We start from the raw sequence: 20,239 nt of genomic DNA, 5'->3' as shown, positions 1-20,239 counted from the left end.
TCATAACTTTGGTTTCATGAACGCATGTCCATCTGAGGTGTCTGTCTTTCCATGGAAGGGCCTGTCAGTCTGTCCAGCCACCTGAAATCCACTGGGATCCTGAAGTTATGGGGCAGGTACCCGCAGGAGAACAGGGCCGGGCCTGCAGGCCCCATGGAGCACAGGGCCTGGCTGGCCACCGCCCCTCCCCACAGTGACACCCCGGCCACACTCCAGCCACACCACCTCCTGCTGCCCCCTCCCCCACCCCCACACACACAAGCCGCAGGTGCTTCTTCCGCTGTTCCTCCTGCCCAGGGGCTCTCATCCAGAACCTCGGTGCCTCCTTCACCCCTCGGGTCTCTGCTACCCATCCCCTTGTCACAGAAAGCCCCCCTGGCCACACTCCATATAAACAGCAGCTCTGACCCCAAAACTCCTGCGTAAGGCCTTGCTCACACAATGTCACATAAATGTCCCCGTCTGCATGTGAGCCCAAACTTGGCGGGTGACCCGTGAGTCTGTGTGGAGATACGGATCTCACAGGGACTGGGGTGGGCACCCTGCCGCCGCTGGAGGGGGGCTTCCCCCTGGGCCCTCAGGGCCGCCTGGGAAGGTTTTTGACGGGACTCTCCTGAGCCCCTGGATCTGTCTAGAATCAGTGACGCACATCGGGAGAGGACAGAACGAGCTGAGGTTAAAGAACAACCAGAAGCCAGACCAGCTGGGTTTCAGGCAGAGAATATGGGGCAGCTCCCCAGGCCCACCCTGTGGACCCCCCAGCTCCAGGGGCCTATGTCGCAGGTGCCCAGGGCACACGCACTGACAGCGGGCTGGGAGGCAGGTCTCGAAGCCCTATCCTGCCTGGTAGGGTTGCAGCCCCGCCCCCACGTCCACTGCCTGTTGGCCTGTTGGGAAACAGGGTCAAAGTGAAGAAACTCTGCTCAAGGGACCAGCACCTTCTCCCCAAACAGTCCTCGCACTGACAGCCACTTCCCGAGGCTCCTCTGGTCTTCAGCTCTTGCCTCATAATTAACCTAAGCCCAGTGGGAGGCAGGAGGGCTCTCCCTTCCCGCAGCCCCACCCCTGGCATCTCCCCACCTGGGCTCCCTCAGTCCTTCCCTCCGCTCACTCCTCTCCTCACTCATGGTGTTTTGGACAAACAGCTCCTCTGAACTGTGCAGCTCCGGCCTCAGAATTCCAGCTGGGGGGGCAGGTGCGTTACAGTCTCTGTTTCTGGGATGCTGTGTGTGGTGGGGTGCATGTGTGTAAAATGCAACAACCAAACAGCTTGGGGTGAGGCTGGGACCAGGCTGGGGAGGTGGGGGAGTGAGGGCCCCAGGGCAGCTTCCTGTGGCCCCAGCGAAGAGAGGGCAGAGGGTCACCAAACACGGTGGCAAGTCTGGCTCTCAGCACTCCCAGCTGGAGGACACCTTAACCAACAGCCAGAGAGCTCTGTTCCTGGGTGTGAGTTTGATACTCAGGGAAGAGGGTGAAGAAGCACTTTGAGGGGGTGGGTAGGGGGCAGCAGACTTCACATCCTTGGATGGTTCCGCATCTAGGAGTTTCAGGTGAATCTTGTTTCCTTTTTTTTTAAATTAATTTATTGGTTTATTGGATTTATTTTTTTATTGGCTGTGTTGGATCTTCGTTGCTGCACACGGGCTTTCTCTAGTTGCTGACAACGGGGGCTACTTTTCGTTGTGGTGCATGGGCTCTTCACTGCGGTGGCTTCTCTTGTTGCAGAGCACAGGCTCTAGGTGCATGGGCTTCAGTAGTTGCAGCACGTGGGCTCAATAGTTGCGGTGCACGGGTTTAGTTGCTCTGCAGCATGTGGTATCCTCCTGGGGCAGGGCTCGAACCCGTGTCCCCTGCCTTGGCAGACGGATTCTTAACCACTGCGCCACCAGGGAAGCACTGAATCTTGTTTTCTTCATCACTGAGCATTTTGGAGCTGGCACTTCTCGGCCTTAGGAAGAGGTAGACACCTGAGCTCCCTTGGAGATTTAATGTCTGCTGCTTATACCCCTGCCCCTGCCAAGAACTCCTGAGGGTTAATGGTTTCTTTTTGGAAAGCTTTCAAACTGTGCTCATTTGCGTTTACATTATCTGCTTCCTTCGGCTCTGTGTGTGGATTATTCTCCTGTTGGTTTTAATTTAACCAAGTTTGCAGCTGTGCTAACAAATTCACTGATGCCCCCCTGCTTTCAAATGGTTTTTTCTGTCTTTTCTCTGGCTTTACTTCAAGGCCGACTCCACACAGAAACGCTCCCGTGTCGGAACTCTCTGCTTGGTGTTCCTGCAGCTCAAAACCCATTTCCTGTGACCGAGCTTCACTGCGTCTCAGACTCTAACAAGTTCGTTGACTATTTTAACAGTCAAAATTAATGATTTATAAAATCACTGTTAAAAACAAACCAAAAAAATGCACCTTCTCTAAAGCTTTCAGCCTGAGCCTCCAGTGGGAGGGTCTGCATGTTCCCTGAACAAGAGGGTCCCTTGCAGGCCTGCTCATCACAAATACACTTTGAAACTTTGAGTCTTTAAGAAAATACCACACACATGCAGATTTGCAAAGACACCAGAACCTGCCAAGTTTAATCTTTTTGTGATTTTTTAAATGAGCTTGTTGTATTTAATTAGACTTAGGAGAGCCCTGACCACCTGTTAAGATGGTAATTGTTGAGAACCGTAGAGATACGAGGGGCGTTCTGGACCTGGGTGGTGTGTGAGCCCTTAAAATGCTCTTCCTCAACCCTGCCTGGATCCATTTGTACTTCAGAGACCAGTAACCTGTTTCTAGAAGACACTTGGCTCTTCTCAGAGCAGACAGAGCCCGGCAGCCTTCCCCCGGATGTGAGGTCATGATCCACGCAGCCACCCTCCTGCCCTGCAGCCCCTACAGAGAGAGAGGTCTGTCCCCAGGACGTGAGGAACACTGTGCACCGCAGCCCAGGCTATAGGGCTGGAGCTGGTTGGAGCTCGTCTAATAAAAACAGGCCCCGTGCGACTTCCCTGGTTGCGCAATCCACCTGCCGATGAAAGGGACATGGGTTCTATGCCTGGGTCGGGAAGATTCCACATGCCGCAGAGCAGCTAAGCCCGCGAGCCACAACTACTGAAGCCCATGCACGTAGAGCCCATGCTCTACAGCAAGAGAAGCCACCGCAGTGAGAAGCCCTCGCACCACAATGAAGAGTAGCCCCTGCTTGTCACAGCTAGAGAAAGCCCATGCACAGCAATGAAGACCCAATGTAGCCCTCCCCAGAAAAAAACAAAACAAACAAACAAAACAGGACCCTTGAGGCTGTGGGTCTATAGATGCCATAACCCTGTCTGAGATGAGAGTTCACGCCTGGGTTCTTTGACAGTGTGATGTCTTGCTGTCTTGCATCTAATAAGGGCTAAGAAAGTGATTAGTTTGTGTGAGTGAGAGATTGAGCAAGAGAAGATGGTTTTCCCTCTTGGCAGGAGCTCACTTGGCCCAGGAAAACCCTCCTGGCCTTTGACAAACACCGAAGGCCCTGCCACCATCAGCTTGGACATCTCGTGTTAATGAGAGGGTCTTTCTGCAAAGAGCCTTCCCATGAGAAGGTAGAGTGTGTCTCACAGTGGAGAAGGCACCAAGCCCATCATAACACCTGGACTCACTTTTCTATTGAAAGAATGATCCGAAAGGGCATGCTCTGCAAGGAGCCAGAGGAGAAAGGCCACTGGGCATCTCGGGGAGGCTCCAGGCAGAGCTCTGGGCCAGAGTCCGGGCTGCGTCCATCCACCTTGGCTCGACCACCTGGCAAATGCGAGGGCAGCCCCTCAAGCGACAACATCCGCTTCCATCGTGGCACAGCTGCCCCCACAGCACAAGCTCCTTCCCTGGGGCAGTGACAGGCACGGCGGCCTCCCGGGTGGAGTCCTGGGACAGAAAGAGGACCTTCCGGGGGTGAAAAGCCAAGGAGATCTGATCAAGTATGGACGTGACGTGAGTAATAATCACGGAGCGCCGGTTCTGGCTCATCAGTTGGGAGGAACGTATCCTACTGATGTAAGATCGTAACAGGAAGGAAACTAGCTGAGAGGCACGTCCCCACCCCACTCTGCACTGTATTCGCAACTTTCCCAGAGATCTAAAACTCTTCTACGGTAAGAGGTTTGTTTTAGTAAAAACCCCTTTTTTAGATTCAGATCTGTCCCCGTTCCTGAGCCACCTTCCAGCATCAGCAGAGCAGCTAAACCACCTCCCCGGCTCCTGGACAGTGTCCAGCGGCAGGAGGGCCTGGAAGTCAGAACAGACCTGGAGCCAGACCTCCCATGTCCAGGCCCTGCTCCCGCAGGGACCCTGGGCGGGGTCCTCACCCTCTCGGTCCCTCGGTTTCCTCCTCTGTAAACGGGGGTAGCAGCTGCCGTCTTGGGGACCACACGATTCAGCATACACCTGTCAAATGGTGTGTTCGCTGTGCATGTCACTGTAACCCCTCCTTCTTACCTGGTGGCTCCAGTAGTTGCTTGTCACCTTGCAGCTCAGGAATAGGGTGGCTGTCCTGTCACTTTGCATACCTGCTGCCCCTGGCGTTACCTAAAATTCTGGTGCCGCTGGCCTCTGTGGGGGCAGTTGGGTGGGATTGAGGACCCGGGGTCATCCCTGCAGAACAGTTGGACTGCCACTCTCTTACCACGGGCATTAAGGGCAGTCAAGCGTGTGGCTCCAGGGAGGACAGTTCACTGTGTTTGGAGTCGGCGTGGGGCTGTGAAGAGCTGTGTTTATGTGTGTGGCCGGTGCTTCCGACAGGCCTTCTGGAAATGCATCCTCTCTTTCTTCCCTGGGCAGGTGGGTCCAGGAGCCACTGCTTGCAGGCTGGATCATCCAGTGCCTACTCACTGTCAGGGCTCAGGCCCCAAAAATCCTGGAGGCTGAGCACCACCTGCCCTCCCCAGCCAGCCCGGAGGACCAGCTGGCATCTAGCGGCCTATTTGCACTAAAGGCAGGGGCGCATTATAAACACCCGCTGAAGCACTCTCGTAGGAAATGCATTGGATTTGGGACACAGGTTGGTGCGTTCTGGGCACACCCAGCTCAGAAAGCTCTAGAAAAAATTCAAGAAGGCCAAGGGGAGAATAGCCAGGTGGGGCGGGTGGGGCGCAGATATGGGAAGAAGCACTGAGACAGAGGAGCCTGCCTCACCCTCCAGGTCTCCGCGTCTCTGCTCTGGTTGATTGCCTGCTGGTCGTCACCAAATCAGCCAGGCGCTGTTTGTTTGTGTTCTGTTTAGCCAAGTTCCCACTCCAGTGCCGCCACAGCCACAGCCACGACGGCAGAGCAGGGAAAATCCACCCACCTCGTTCAGACGCTGGTTTGGCAGCACTTGGTCTGCAGGGCCAGATGCCCTGTTTCTGGACCAAGCCCACAGCCCCTCTGGCTGGGCTGCTCCCGGGCCTGGCGGGCTGGGAAGGGCAGTGGCTAGAAGGCTGGCACGCACACCAGCCAGGGGTCTGGGCGGACAGGGTGGGGTGTGGGGGTGGGGGTGGGGAGGCTGAAGGAAGGGCGTGGGGACCACACTGCCCTGCCCTTCTTTCCTTGTGTTTTGATTTCCTTGCCATTGCTTTACATCCTAAGCCTCTAAAGACCTGGGTCTGCATGTCTGTTTGCGTCTGTGGGACAGAACTTGGTGACACATGGACCGGTCCCTGGGGTGCAGCTGAAATGGCCGACGACTCGCTGGGAAACACCCAATTGTGTAACAGGCGACACCCAAACTCAGCCACTTTGCACAACAAATCCCGACCTCGCACCCAGTCTGGAGGGCCAGGGAGTGGCCGCACAGCCAGCAGCTCTGGCCTAGGGTCTCACGAGGCTGCTGTTAGCTGGGCTGGGGGCCACAGCCGAGGTGGCTCGCACAGGGGTCAGCCCCTGGATGGGCAGCTGAGGGGTCTGAGGGCCAGCAGGGAGCTGCAGTGCCCTGCACATTCATGGTGGGAGAGGGGGGACTCGGCTGTGCCAGCCTCCCGCCCGAGTCCTCACACCCTAGACTGGACGTCCGGGAGCCCCCTGGGCCCTCGGCCCTGGCGTCCGTTCATTCTGCCCACTTGTTCACCAAGCATTGACCTGGCTCCTGCTCTGTGTCCGGCTCCCTCCTGCATTCCCGGGCCTTGTGCTGCTGTGCTCGGGGAACATCTAAAACGTACTGGTGCCTGGGACCCACCAAAATGTCCAGGCTTAACCAGTCGGGGTGGAGCCCAGAAACCCCCGGTGCTCGTGTGCAGGCAGGATTGAGGACCATTGTTCCAGGGTCAGAACCCGACCCTGACGGGCACACGAGTCACCTGGGATCTTGTTGAAATGCAGCTTTTAATTCTGTGGGCCTGGACTGAGGCTCCAGATCTCACGTTTCTGACAAACTCCCAGGGACGCATTGTATTCCGAGGACTGCACTTTAAATACCAAGCTTCCAGAAGCACAAGGAGTATCTCTGCCTTCAAAGTGTGAAGAATCTAGTTGGTGAGGGAAAAGTTAAGTGTGCACCTGTCAACAGCAACGCAAGGCCATAGGTGCCCAGCTGTCCAGTGGTGGCCCAGGTCATGAGCACAGGGCAGCGGGGGCGGGAGGTGCGGACAGCATCCTCACAGGGGGAGGAGCAGAAGGCTCAGGCCCTGTGGTCTTCGGAGCTTTCACGAGTCAGTCTCTTTTACTGAGCAGTAGTTACTTCCACAGGGGAAGAAAAGAATTAGCAAATCTGTGACTGTACTTGTATTTGCAGTCTTGTAGTCTATTCCCAAGACAAAACTTTCATTGTTTAGTGAGCCAGCTTTTGTTGGAGCCATTAACAAATTAAAGTGCAGTTTCTGAACTTATTTTAATGATGAGAAAGTCTAGGCCTATAGAAATTCTAGTAAAATTTCGTTTACTGAAAGCTGCGAGGAGCCACTGTCCTCGTCTCTCTAGTTTCTGTGCTGGGTTCCTCCCCGAGGAGGGAGGAACTGTAGGGTCCCAGACACCCAGGCTCCGAGGAACCCCGATCCCCCCTTGGCTGTTCTCACCTTAGAACTGATCACTGCATGTCACCTCCGGGCCGACTGGGCTCCCGGGGGCCGTCCAGGTGCCTCCACGTGTGTCTCCCCTGCCCCCCCTCACCTCCCCACCCATTACCCCAACATAACATCAGGAGCCTCGGCTCTGGAGCTCAGCCCCTGAAGCAGCGCCCCAAGAGGCTCCTGGCTGCCCGTGTCGCTTCTCTAACCCCGACACCATCACAGGTTAACATTCCTGTCCTGACCTAGTTACAAACCCCTCCTGGCTCCTCCCATCCTGCAGAAGATCTTCTCAGGTCCTCACGTGCACCCTGGGGTCCTGGGGACCTGCAGGCCTGACCCCGTGGGTCTGGGTGGGGCCTGAGAGCTTCTAGCTGCAAGGAGCCCCGTGGGGCTGGTGCTGCCAGATGACCCGCCTGACGGCAGACTGTCTAGGGCTCCCCAGAGTCTGGCCACATGGTGCCACAGCACCCGGAGGCCCACTGCCCCTGCCGAGTGGTTCTCCGCGGTTTTTCCCTGTGTGTAAAGTCAGACCGTCTCAGTGACCCCGGCAAACTCTGGTTCACACTAACACCCTCTGACTGGCGCTCTGCTGGCCCCTCTGGGTCCCCATTAGGCCCTGTGCCCGCCTTCTCCTGCTCTTAATCACAAACTGCCAGGCATTGTTCTTCACTTTCTATGTATTTCTGTCTCTCCAACTAGAAGGTGAGGCCCCAGAGACTGTGGCTTTCTCTTCTTTCACTCCTTTCATATTTCTTTCAGCACCGAGATGCTGCTGTGCATGTATTAGGCACTTAGTAATATCTTCTCTTCAAATGATTAAGGTAAAACTCCTGAACCTAATCAAAAATTAGTCTGAGAATTAAAGGCATAAACAGCCAAACTGAAACAGAATTGCCCCATTTTATAGGCCTTGCTGGGTTGTATTACACTCATCTGCTTCTGAGAGGACACCCCCAGATCCTTGGGGCTGTGGCCTGTCTGTCATGGGAGGCCCAGCATGTGTCTGGCCTCGTAAACTTCTGGGGTTTTTTTTAGTTTAGTTTTTAAAAAAAATTTTACAGGAATACAGTTGATTTTCAATGTTGTGTTAGTTTCAGGTGTACAGCAAAGTGACTCAGTTATACATGTACATGTATCCACTCTTTTAGATTCTTTTCCCGTATAGGTCATTACAGAGAATTGAGTCGAGTTCCCTGTGCTCTACAGTAGGTCCTTATTCGTTATCTATTTTACATACAGTAGTGTGTATATGTCAACCCCAACCTCCCAATTTATCCCTCCTCACCCCTTTAGCCCCCGTAACCATAAGTTTGTTTTCTACATCTGTGACTCCACTTCTGTTTTGTAAATAGGTTCATTTGTACCCTCTTCTTAGATTCCCCATATAAGCAATATCATATGGTATTTGTCTTTCTCTGTGTGACTTACTTCACTCAGTGTGACAATCTCTGGGTCCATGCATGTTGCTGCAAATGGCTTTTTTATGGCTGAGTAATATTCCATTGTATTGTATATACTGTAAACGTTTGAGATGTGCCCAACTTGTGAGCTAGCTTCCTGTCCTCCTCCCTGGAGATGTGGCCCCCTCTTCAGGCATCACACTGTGAGCCGTACAAATCAATAGAGCAAAGGCAGGACGGGGGTGGGGGGAGTCGGTAATTTCAAATGAGGGCTTGGAGAAACAGCACCTGACAGCATCTAAAAAGGCGGCGTGGGGTTGGGACCACAGCAGAGAGGGGTGCAAAGCAGAAGAAAGGAAGACTTCAAACTAACGTTATCTTCATCACAACAGCCCCGGGGGAGGGGCCAAACTCCACGGGCTCGTTTCTCCGAGACAGTGCCCGTTGACCGAGATGAAGCAGACGGTGCCCCTTGCTGGGCGTGCGGGGTCCAGCTGTCAGTGGCTGAAACCACACCTCTGTAAGCTGAGCATAAACAGCGATTTCCTCAGCTCATGAGGAGGATCAGCAAGGCGGCAAAGCTGCCTCCAGGAGCATCTGAGGCGCTGGATACCCAGAGGCAGTTTTTAAAGGATTTTAGGATAACAAAATGGCTAAGGTCCTGCAGAGCCATGAACTTAAAACAACCTTTGGGGTCATCTTTTCTATGAGGCCAAAATCTGCCCTTCAGGTGCCTGGGCGTCCCATCGTCTTGGCAAAGTCCAGGGCCCCTCCCCTCGGGCCCCTGGGGGGTTGTGCCAGCCTTCCAGGGTCCTCCTTTCCCAGGTTGGGTGTTTTTTTTTGAGTCCAGGTCAAGCTTCAGCCCTGGGTGATGGGGGCATGCACAGCAGCCAGAGATCAACCCCCCCCCCCACCCGCCACGGGCCTCGGACCAGGAGGCTGAGGCCAGACCAGCGCCCTTGGGGAGACCGAGACGCCTCCCCCCAGAATCTTGCCTGGGGGCAGCAAGGCTCGGATGGGGAGGGGAGGGGATGGGAGGGCTCTTACTGGCTCTTCTGCTTCAACCCCCAACAAGCACGGGGCTTCATGGGACCCTGTCCCCTCACTGCTCCTCATGGCCATGACCGAGGAGAAGAATCCTCCCCACAACCAACACAAGATGCTACAACGCAGGTTTTCAAAGTTGAAGCAACCAAAACGATTTTTGCACCATTAGGAAATAAATACTGCTTTTAACCTCCTGCTTTTTACTTTCCACATGCATGTATGTGTATAATGTACGTAAGAGCATAATAGGGATAGTGGGAGATCACATACATGTGATGCTTACTCAGTCTTTTTACTATTGAAGGCTTGCCCCCCCAAAGAAAAGCTTGGAGCCCTGGGCAGGAATCCATCCCACCTCAGGTGTCTGTGTTTATCAGAGTCACCTGGGAACCTAATCAAAAGGCAGATTCTGATTCGGTGGGGGGTGGGAGGACCTCCACCCTGCTAACAGGTGACCCTGAGATGGCTGCTCTGTGGACACATGCTGAGCGGAGCACAGGCTCAGGCCCTAACCCACAGGAAGCTGCTGGCCCAGATGCCCACCTTGAGGTGGTACGGCCCAAACACCAGGCTGAGCAGGAGGCACTGCCACCGCTGGGTCCGGAGCTAGCGTTGGAGCTGTTCTGGGACTTCAGGCTCCCCTGCATCTTGGGTTCAGTGTTCTTTAAAAAGCTGGTATTTAGATGAAGACCCAGAATATCGTGTTGCAGGGTCACCCACACCCAAGGAACTCAGAGGGGGTCAGACCCCTGATCGACTGCTGCTTAGTTACTGCAATCGGCTTCCCTGCCGCGTGGAAGAAAAAAAAATGGAAATGCACAGTCTGGTTTTACCCAGTGATTGTGTCTCAGAAGCATTGAGGGAAAGGGGGAAAGAAATTGGTTTGAAGTAAAATTGAGGCAATTAAAGGATCAAACTCACAAATTTTTCTGCAGACACTTTCGCCTGCACCCTCAGCACCTAATCCTTTTCAACTTTTATAACCACCTTGTTTGGCAGAAAAATCAGGAAGTCACTTGTCGTCGCACATGGACTGTTATAAGCCTCTTTGATAATAAAAAAGGATGAAAAGACAAGCAAGAAACCGGTAAACATTAACTTTGAAGACCAGAGAGCAGCAGGCCCCCCGTCCCCGCCCTCCCATCCCATGGACCCTGGAGCCCTGGCCCCCAGCACGTTCCCTGCAGCCTCAGGCAGCACCAAGCGCTAAGCAAAAGGAAATTCTACCTTTGATATTCTTAATTTTTTTTCCTGGTTTCCTCTGTGAAATATGAACCCACAACTGACAATCGTAGGGACTTGATCACAAGCATACGGGATTGGCTGGTGTCCGCTCAGCCCTGGTGAAGGGGTTCACAGCATCCCTTTGTGACCCGATCCCATCGGCGAGCTGCTGTCCTGCGTGGGATCAGTGCCCTCTTCCAGGGGGCCAGCCTCTCCGGGCTCCTGCTCTGCAAGCCCACACACAGCTCGGGAGGAGGATGGACCACCAAGCACTGTCCACAGGCAGAATCCACCAAGCTGAGGCCCCATGACCAAGTGCTGTGGCCGGGCCCCCTGGGGAGACGGGGTCTCTCTGTGGGAATGAACCAAAGATGACAGAGCTGAACTCCACTACAAGTGGTGTCCTGAGGTCAAGGCTCTGGCCCCACAGGGACCCAGTGAGACGCCTCAGGGGCTCATCCAGGAACAGGCCTCCAATGCCCTGCTCGTCTTGAAGTGTGGAAGCTCATTGTAAAGGTCATCCAACAAAATATGTTAACAACGGAGATAAAGTCAGCACTTGAGCAGCTAATAAAATGCGACGTGGATACATCTTTGAGTTTTTGAAATTTAATACATGAGATAGAAGTGGGGGCAGAACAGACCAGGAGGAGAGGATTCTTCAAAGTCAGCCCGATCAGAATCCCGTGGCATCCTAATGGCCGGACCATGTCCACCCAGGCTTCGTGCATTTATTGTGAACATTGGGTCCCAGTTGCAAAGGGAGAGGTGTCACTCACAGATAAGGGACCTGGGCCTAAATTTTATAGCCTAATTTAATTAGCACTGATCTGAGGCTGGTAGTACCTGGTTTTTCCAGTTTTCAGGAAATATACCTTTGCCTGGGGGTGGGGGGATGAGCGGGTACAGAAGAGACAGGTTGGGAGAGGGCCAGTGTGGGGAGGGGCCAGGGAGGTGGGCTGTGAGACATGAAAGGCCCAATATTGAATTTCATCTGTGATGTGATAAAACCCCAGGCCTGGCTCTCTTCACCTGCCAACGAAGCGTGGGGCGCCACCCCCTCCGACATCAAACACCCCATTACCATAAACCCCAGGAAGGGCAGAGACTGCCCTCCACAGCAGTGCCTGAGCAGAGAATGCACGGGAACACAGACACTGGAAGGTAAGAGAAAAATCCAAGTCCCTCTGAGACCTGTGGAGGTTGGGAGACAGTCAGCTGGGCTGAAGCCCCCTGGGGTCTTCCTTGTTTGCAGTCTCTCTGGGATGTTTGTGGTTATTGAAGAACGTAACCGTGACTTCGGGGGCTCCGGGACCCCCCACCCCACGCCTCCAGACACAAATATTAACTGTCTGGGGGAATATGAAATAAAGAGCAAGCTTTCAGGAAGTTAGTGGAAAATAAGCAGGTCATGTAATTGAGGAGAAAAAACGTCAAATTGTTAAAAAAATACATTTTAAATACTAAGCTGAACTTTGTAGGATTTAATTAGAATGAATTATCCCTTACTCTAAATGTGCCGCTAAATGTGTTTTTGTGATGCTGAGTTGTGTGTAGAGTTGTGTGCAGTTTGGGGGCTTTGATGGAGAAGGCCTGGGTCTCCTGGGAGAAGCCTCCCCACCACCGGGGGCAGGGACCCAGCTGGTTGGGCAGGGGGCTCACCTAACAAATGGCGTCAAATCCAGAGTTTTGTGAGCTCTCATCCGGATTTACTTCAACATATTTTTCTTCCTAGAATTAGTTTGCCATTTGCCGTTCCTTTTACTCATAGAAACTTGGTTCTTTAAATAGGAGTCTCTTAGTTGTCAAAAAATTATTCTCATTTCCATCACTGGTTACCATGGGGCTTTTCCCCAAAAGTGTTGGCCATGCAGTTTAGAATATGAACTTTAATTTCCCATATTTTGGGTTTCACACTGTTTAGGGGAAGGACGAGTGAATTGATGGTGGGTTAGTCATGTGACCTGGGTGTGGCGGTCATGTGACCTGGGCGTGCACCCAGCTGGGGCACAGAATCACACAGATGGGCCTGCAGAAAAGTCCTGGACCACTCGGAGCCTCAATTCCTTGGGAACATCTAAGAGGTGGAGAGATTGAAGGGCTGTCTCTGTCCTGCCCAGTGGGGTCGCCACTGGCCATACAGGATGTACATTTAAAGTGATTAAGGATAATTAATGTTAAAGGCTCAGTTCCCCAGCCGCACCAACCGTGCTTAAGTGCTCAGTGGCCATGTGGACAGTGGCCGTCTTCCTGGACAAGGCTGGGCTCGCCTCAGCCCGTGGCCGAGGAAAGGAGTGGCAAGGTGAGTGCAGGACCAGCCAGGGCAGGAGCCAGAGCAGGACTCTGCTGCAACCCAGCCCACAGCTAGTCCCGAGGGTGCGGGCATCCTTACTTCTGCCTTCTGCCCCTGTCTTTTCAGGTTAGAACTGACAGAAAGGAGGGCCCCCCATTTGCAGGTGGCAGGTTGGGGTCAGGCACCGCCGTGAGACCCTTGGCCTAGGAAGCACACCCCCTATCCCATTGGTCAAAACACCCGAAGAGCCCAGCTTCATTCTTCTGCTGAAATGACAACTCACTCTCATGGTCGACAGGGTGCTATAAAGAATCTCTAGGAAGTTCTCTTGTAGCTATTCTGTACCCCGACTCCAGGAGACACCCAACTACAAATTTGCAAGATGAGACCACTGGGGTCAAGGGAACTTGGGTCTCTCCATTATTTCTCACAAGTGCATGTGAATTTACAATGATCTCAAAACAAAACAGTTAATTTTTTTGAATGTTTCCCCTTGTAGTTCCTACAAAACAAATCTTTTTAAAGTTAAGAATGTCTGCCCTGGGCACCCTAGAACAGATTGTGAATGGCCTTTAAAAGCGCATTGAATTTTTTCTCATAGCTCCTACGAACGTCCCCTTGACTAAACCTGGACTTCGTGAAGATCTCTTTACACTTTACATGTGCCCGAATTTCAAATAAGGACTCACAGTGTAAAACTACTTGATGGAGTTTCCCAAACTCTGAAGCATCTCTCTGTGTGGGCCTCAGTGAGTCAGGGCTGTGAGGGCCCAGAGTCCCTTCCGGGCTGGACGTGGGCCTGTGAGTGATCAGCCGACCTTGACCGGCACTGAGCCACAGCATTTGGTTCTGTCTGATGGGTTGCTGGTGCTGAAACTGCTGCAGGAGGTAGAATGTGGCAGCCCCGTCCCAGGCCCCGGCATCCCCGTGAGGTGCCTTTCTTATCCTAGATCAGCGCTGGGGTGTTTGTAGGTCTTCATCATGACCGTTCAGACCAAGGGTCTTGGAATCTGTTTGAACTCAGTGTTTCTGCTCCATCTGTTGGATGAGATGGTGGCACGTGGCCTGGACGTGTGTGCGCTTGAGGGGTGATGTCACACAGGGCAGGGAGGTGGGGTGGTGGCCGTGGGAGGGACGTAGGCCTTGGGTGGGAAGCCCTGGTTTGATTTCCTTCATCTGTTGCTGGTTGTGTGAACATAGACAGTGACCTGACCTCTTTAATCCCCAGTTTATCTGCAAGATGCACACAACGAACCCACCTGTTTCATAAGACTTTCACGAGCAGTGACCTGGGAGGGAGTAGCGGCTCGTGGTGGGTAGGGCACTGGCGGCCCCGTGAAGCCCTCAGGAGCGGTGGGGGCTGGGGGTTGTCTGAACGGCCCATGCGGCCCCTGGCAAGTTCATGTTCCCACCTTGTGTCTCCATGGATTTCCCTTCTGTGTTTTGTGGACAGAGCGAGCACAGGGAGAACATCTCTCCAGAGTTTTACCAAACTGCTGGCCTCAGGGAGAGCAGGCGGGAGGAGGCTAGTGACCATCTTACAGCCAACCCCATCCCCCAGCCCCGGTTTCTTGGAACACAGCTGGGATCTTTCTTACAAACATGAACTTGAAACATAAGAGATGGCCCCGACACACGACGCAGGGCCCCTTCCTCTGTCCTTTGCCAGCATGAGAACCTCTCATACAAAGCAGGGGGCCCCACGCGCAGGCCAGAGAGATGAGGAGACCTCACCCCCGTAAAGTCTCCCACCCTGCAACCTCTACCCAGGGCTGAGCAGCCCAGAGCCCATTTGTGAGAACTGAGTTCATTCTGACCACAGAGCTCCAGAAAAGGAACACTTATAACTCTTTCTGCCAATAACAGTCACGTGGTGTACGTGTCTGTACTTCTCAGAATCTCTGTAATCAGAAAGGCAGTTCCACACTGAATGTGCAGATCTGATGCTTGTCCCACAAGACCTTGGCTTGTCCCTCTCTGGGTCCCCCCTGCTCCGGCTCCTCACAGAGATTCTGGGTGAGGGCAGCCTGCGTGTGACCTCGGGCTCTGGCTGTGTGGATCCTTCCCCTGAGTTGAGGAGGGAAGGGCTGGGGAGCACTCCCTCACTTGAATTTTGTCCTTTGCTCTTTCATCCTCTTCTCTCTGCGCCCCCAGAATCAAATCAGAGGCCGACAGGGCTTGGCAGCAGTGGCCGTTCTGCAGACTCTGCCCCCCACCCCCTACATCTCTAGGTCTTTGACCCAACAGCTCTGCCACCAGGAGAGTTTTCTAAGGAAGAGGCAGAGTCCCGCACACTGTGTGATTTATGTACGTTGCCACATTGATGACAATAGTGAAAGGCATTGGGATACACGTGAATGTCCCACCAGGAGGTGGGCTACCTGCTCATGGACCTGGGAGGTGGGATCCGTGGCCACAGCCGTGCTCCTGCACACGATGTCGTGACAGAGGGAGATGCTGGTTAAATAGGCAAAAAGGATGCAACACGCTGTATACAATAGGAGTCTCGATTTCATGTACATATAAAATAGAAGGAAATTATCAAAATCTCAATAATGTTTCTGGGTAGTAGAACTCTGACTTTTAGGTTTCTTCTTTACACTTTTACATATTTGAAAACTTTCTACAAAGTTTTTATGGTCAGGAAATTACAAAAAAATGGAACAAATGTCAGTGCCTGAGACCAGGTGATGAGTCCCCGTCCACTTTTTCTCTTTGCTGAGGGGACAGTGGAATCCCCACCTGGTTCCTCGCACCCCCCACACCTGAAAAGTTCCAGAAAATACCTGTCCTTGATGGTCTGGTCTTGAGAACTTCTGACATGCAATGTGTGGGAGGGTCATGGTTGACCTCAACCCACCACCACTAAACACCCTGAGCTTCCAATCATCTGCTTTCGTTCAGTCTCTGGAAAGTGTCAGATCAGGTCCTAAAACCAGAGTTAGAACCGTTGAATGCAGGGAGACCTGGTGCTCATGCGGGACAGGGGCAGAGCCAGGACTGCCCCTGGGGACCCCAGTCTGCTTGCCCTGTTGTCAGGAGCCCCTCCCCAGAGCTGCCTCCCTCCCCAGTTGCTGGTCGTGGTCCCAGCACCCATCCTCCCTGGGGCAGTGTGTCCTCAGCTGCCAGCCCCAGTGCCTCGTGGAATCAGTTCACTCATTGGTCAAGACTAGCATCCTTCCCAGGAATGGGATGCAGCGTGTGCAGTTCCACATGGAACAGAGAAGTGCAGGCCACAGGTGCCTGCCCTGGGTAACTCTGTTATTTCACTTAGACATGTATGTGCAGGTGTTTTAGGAGGGGCCCAAGCCCCGGAGTGAAGACCTGCGGAAAAGCCTGCATCTCAGCGGGCACGTCAGCCTCGTGTCCCTGCAGCATCTGTGCCAGGCTCTGTGTGATCATGCAGGACACAGTAGGGAAGAGCCTGGCCTGCCACTGAGACCACCAGGTGGCCCTGGCCACTCCCTGTGCTTCCAGGGTCATATTCCCAGGAGCCCCTCGGCAGCTGCAGGCCTGGCTGGACAACCCCCACCCAGGCAGCAACTTCCCTGGAACCACAGTCCCTGGAAAGCTTACAACTTGAGTCGTTTCATCCTGGAAAAGCAAAGCACACAGCAACGCAGCATTCAGGTGTGACAATCGGGAGGCCCCCACGGGCCACGTGGTGACCCCTCACCCGGCAGCTCTTGCCCAGGACGGCCTCCCTCCTCCACGCCACCTCCCTGGACTTTCTCTACCTCTGCCAACAGGCAGCCTGGTGTCCACTTTCCAGACTCGCCTCCAGGCACCCGCTGCTGTAGCCCCTGTGTCACCAAACTTGGAAAGTCCCGTTTCCTCCCCAAGCCCGTCCTCTCTGGGAAAGCACAGCACCAACCCCAGGGCACAACCCCAGGGTGCCTCTGCTCCACCCACCAGGCCACGTGGGTGCCCCAGCCCTCCACCCAGACTCAGCTTCAGATGCCCTTGCTGGCCTCGCTGCAGCCTCTGCGCCTCTCCCGTCACCACCCCCCAGCCCTGCAGCACATTCTGTTAGGCCGGATTCCCGCATATGCTCAGCCGGGAAGCCTGGGAGCCGCTGGGTGCGGCACCCACTTTGCTGCTTCTCTCCCAGGTTCCTGATCTCAGTGTCCGCTCTCCAGCCTCAGAGGCCACTTCCTAAGGACGTGCAGGGGGGTGTGGAGGGGACTAAACCCACTGCCTTCTCTTGGCTGTGAGCCCACAGGACCCGCTACCCACTCTGGACTTTCTGATGGGCCTTCAGCTCACAGCAACCCGGTCCCTCTCGCTCTGGGGCTTTATCCTGGGGCGGGGGTGGGGGGTGTGAGGCGTCCAGCAGAAGGCAGCGCGTGGGGCCCAGGGTGGGCTCCAGGAGCCTTTTAACCGGAGGGTGTGAGCCGAGAGGCAAGCACCCCACTTGGCCCTGCCACCTCCCAGCCACAGTCCCAGAGCCACAGGGCGGCTGTGAGGGGCCCGCCAGCGGCCCCTCTGCCCTTGGCCCCCTGCCCTGAGGGCACCCCCCCCACCCCCATGAGCCTCAGCCCATGGAGTGGATTTGCCTATTTAGGTTTTGTACCTGCTGAAGGAGGGACTATTTCGTGGTTATTAATGAAAGTGATAGCGATTCCGTGTGTGTTTATCTTGGATTACGTGGTCGTTATGATGAAGCACCCGGGCCGTCGGTCTGTGGCTGATGCGAGAGCAGGCGAGTCTGGACGATGAGCTGGAGGGAAGGTGCCGGGTGTAAACCTGGTCTTCAAACAGCCAGGCTGCATTCCACACTTCAGAGGCACTGCCGAGTGCAGGGGCCTCCTCCCCCTGCTCGGCCTCGGCCTCGGCCTGGAGGAGGATGAAAGTGCGGGCGTGTGTTCGTTCAGGCTGATTATGAGGGCGAGGCTGGCGGGCAGGCTCATTTGGCAGCCTCGGCACTTCCTGTAACAGTTTTAATTTTTTTTTTTATCCAAAGACTGCTTAAAGACAAACATTTTTTGTTAAACTGCTGGTAGTTCATCTGCTGCAGGAACCGTGCAATTAATCTTGTTTACATTAAAGAGACAGGTCGTCTTTGTCAGCTTTCCTGAGCTATAATTAATGAAGATCAAAAAATGTTACAAAGACATAATATTTAGCTCAATGCAGATGCAGCCGAGCCACAGCTGTATCCATCAGAGGAGCACAAGGAAACCAGCATCCTTCCCTTCAGAATAACTTGAATACATCAGAAAGTGAGGGTCCTCAGGCATCTTCCCTCCCCAGCCTCCCTGCTGGGCCTGGTGAGAGATGCAGCTTGGGTGAGAGACGGTTTTTAAGGCCCCTTCAATTATGCTTTAAACGTAGCTGGAGGCAGGAGCGTCTCTCCTCCCTCAGTGAAGTGGACCCAGGTCTGGGGCTGTGGATCTGAGGCTCGGAGTCTGGGCACTTCAAGCAGAACGTGGTGAGGAAGGCCGCGGCCGCGGAGCCTGGTAGAATCATTGAGCCCAAAGTAGGGGGGGAGGGGGCTGTCTATTTAGAGCCCGTGTTTGATGACTATTGTTAGGAAATGAGAGGTTAAATATATAATCATCTTCCCAGTGACCTTTGACTAAATAAAGTCACTAAAGGACTGGGTAGGGAAAGCAGGTAGAAAATTCAGAGGCTGGTAAACAGCAGATGAGACAGAGGTGGGAGAGGCGTTGACTACGATGGAAGAGCAGGCATGTGTTTCACGATTTTTCCAAGAGGAGCTGGTGGGGAGTGTTTTCCAAGCAGGGTTTCAGGGCTAGTGGCTGCACAGATGCAGCAGAAGCTGCACCTAACCAAAGCTAGCAGGGTCTCCAAACCTGGAAGAGGGCAAGTCCGCTTCAGAACATCTGAGAAATTCCATTAATTAATGAACCATTCAAGTGATAAACAACTTGAGATGGGGAAACGGCAGCCCATACATGACAGATCTTATCGGAACCATGTGCCCTGCACACCACCCCCTCCTCCTGCTGGCTCTGGAACAGGATCTTTGTTCTGAAGAGCAAATGGTCCAGGACACAGAATTTATGCCATAGAAACGCCTCCCATGCGACCGGGCTGCCATAACTGAAGGACTTTATAAAGTGGATTCTCTACAGCACAGTGTACAGCATGTGATAAAACATTCCTAGACACATAAAGGAGACGGAAGATGTGACCCAATAATCCAGGAAAAAGTAGTCAATAGAAACAGACCCAGAGACAACCCAGATGTTGGAATTAACAGACAAGACTTAGGACGTCCAACATTAATAGTGTTGCCGAGAGCTTTCACTGTGCAGCGTAGATCTAACCAGGGACTGGTAGAGGTGGAAGGACACTTAGAAACCATCTAGCCTAAGACCTTCATTTCACAGTTGAAGTAACACGCCTCTTCGTGGGATTTCTTTTTTCTTAAATTTATTTTATTTTATTTATTTATTTATTGGCTGCATTGGGTCTTCATTGCTGCACACGGGCTTTCTCTAGTTGATGCAAGTAGGGGCTACTCTTCATTGTGGTGCATGGGCTCCTCATTGTAGTGGCTTCTCTTGCTGTGGAGCGCAGCCTCTAGGCGTGTGGGCTTCAATAGTTGTGGCACATGGGCTCAATAGTTGTGGCTCACGGGCTTTAGAGCATAGGCTCAATAGTTGGGGCGCACGGGCTTAGTTGCTCCGAGGCACGTGGGATCTTCCCAGAGCAGGGCTCAAACCCGTGTCGCCCGCATTGGCAGGCAGATTCTGAACCACTGCTCCACTAGGGAAGTCCTTAGTGGGGTTTCTTACCCAAGGCCCCATCCTGGTCCAGTGTTCTTTCCTGTAGAGCACATTACCTCCATCAATATAGGATTATAAATAGGATTAGATGTAGGGTTTGGCACAAGGAACCTCAGACACACATGTAAATTCTGGTAAGACTAACCCCCTTCCATCAAGATTGCTTTATATCGAATTCCTTTCAACATCCCTAAAGTTTACTACCTGTTGGTACGATCATCACAGAAGCCTTTGGTTGAATGCTTGTCTGACCTCGGACACACCGTTGCCCTGAAAACAGAAATAATGGGAATCAGCTCTTGGTGATCATCTACCAAATTTAGAGGTTCTCTAGAACCAGCACTGTGGTGTGGCCACTGGAATTGGGGTCCACTAGTCTGAACATACACATAGGATAGATGCTGAGACAACTCAACCCCATAGGGGGATTGAACCGGCATAACCAGGAAAAGGGGAAAGAGGACCGCCCCCCCCCCCCACCGATGACAAGAGCCCCCTGAGGAAGAGCCCCGAGC

General features: G+C 53.5%; 1 protein-coding gene across 1 annotated transcript in view; it reads left to right on the top strand.

Annotated features, from left to right (window-relative positions):
- Positions 1-20,239, top strand: part of EDAR (ectodysplasin A receptor) — a 54,520-nt gene that overhangs the window by 7,870 nt on the left and 26,411 nt on the right. The gene's annotated exons all lie outside the window — the stretch shown is intronic.

The sequence above is a fragment of the Hippopotamus amphibius genome, chromosome 7, assembly GCF_030028045.1.
Source record: "Hippopotamus amphibius kiboko isolate mHipAmp2 chromosome 7, mHipAmp2.hap2, whole genome shotgun sequence".
NCBI classification, from domain to species: domain Eukaryota; kingdom Metazoa; phylum Chordata; class Mammalia; order Artiodactyla; family Hippopotamidae; genus Hippopotamus; species Hippopotamus amphibius.
The sequence above is the reverse complement of the archived record's forward strand: the minus strand, read 5'-3'. Positions and strand labels throughout refer to the sequence as shown.